Genomic DNA, 1,535 nt, shown 5'->3' with positions numbered 1-1,535 from the left:
TGGATTCACGTTCGCACGTGTGGGCCATGTGTACAGAAGTATTATACATGATGTTTTTAATGATAGGTCCCACCATGTTGTATGTGACTCCATTTCATAACCCCGATTTCAAAACCATGGAACTTGTGTTACGATAAGTTGTATTTTATTTATTTTGTAGTCCTTAAGTTTGATTAGGGCATCATTTTAATGCTTTTTTGTTTTATACAAATTTCATGTTGTTTATTTTTAGTTGTTTTGTTTTAAGGTTTTATTATGTATGTTTAAGTCTATGACATCGTGTGTTATGAATTATTTAAATGAATGTTTTCGCAAAAAAATGTCAGGTCAGGTCATTCACATCGTAGCGACTCTATTTTAGTAGAAAAATAGGGTCATTACAATTGGTATCAAAGCCCTACGTTACAGATTCTGTTGTCTAGCATACGAGGTAGTGTTAGTACGTTCCATGGTCCCACTGCAGATAGTCCGTCGCCGTCAAGTACGTCATACGTAAATTAATAAAAAAAGATATTGAATGTTATTGTCAAGTGTGATATTGTTGAATCAGTCGTGTGTTTTTAATGATATAGTGTATGACATATTTTTTGTACCGAGAGATCCTCACTTAAGAGTAATTACGGGTTGATTATAGATCATGTCACCTAGAGGACGTGGAAGGGGGTGTAGGGGAAGTAGATGACCCCCTCTTAGAGGATGGGGTAGAGGTAGAGGGAGTCCACCTCGTGAAGGATCAGTAACTCAAACCGACACAACAATGCCACCCCTAGTGGCACCGACGTCTAGAATGGACCCTAAGACTACCATGATTTGGGAATCATTCTAGGTTGGGATGCAAATGGTGGTGACCATCCAGTAGATCAACAGTACGCAGTCATTGTGAGAAGCGCTGTATGCAGGATTTCAAGGGATAGATCCTCGTACCTTTAATGGTGCCTCACGAGACCCAACAAAAACACAATTGTGGCAATCATCAATTAAGACAATCTTCTTATTAATGAACTGTCTGGATGATCAAAAGGTGACATGTGCATCATTTATGTTGAAAAATGATGCGGAGTTATGGTCGGGGTATAATCGGGAGATTCTCAGCCAAGAATGGAAGTGTGATACAATAAATATATTTTTTACTTTTATGTTTAATATAGTTAATATGTTAAATATTAATGTGAACACACGAGATTATTATTATTATTTTGTCTATTTATATTTAATATATCTAATATATTCAATAAACACTTTAAACTAAATATATTTTTTTCTATTTGTATTTAATATATTAAATATTTATTTGAACACTTTAAATTAGATCTATTTTCTTCTTTATATTTGATATATCTAATATACTAAATTCTAAATTTTAATTTTTCTTTTAACTAAAGTGAACCTTTTAGTGTTATGAGGAGTTATCAAAAAGATTCAAGGACCAAAAATTAAATAATTAAACTCTTTAATTAAATTTTTTTTATTGTTAACTATAGGTCACTCAACTATATATTTAGAGTTGCACTTTTATGCACGGTAGGAGAAGTTGT

This window comes from Cucurbita pepo, unplaced genomic scaffold (assembly GCF_057944985.1).
Source record: "Cucurbita pepo subsp. pepo isolate OVF unplaced genomic scaffold, ASM5794498v1 scafford_4, whole genome shotgun sequence".
Taxonomy (NCBI): Eukaryota; Viridiplantae; Streptophyta; class Magnoliopsida; order Cucurbitales; family Cucurbitaceae; genus Cucurbita; species Cucurbita pepo.
The sequence above is the reverse complement of the archived record's forward strand: the minus strand, read 5'-3'. Positions refer to the sequence as shown.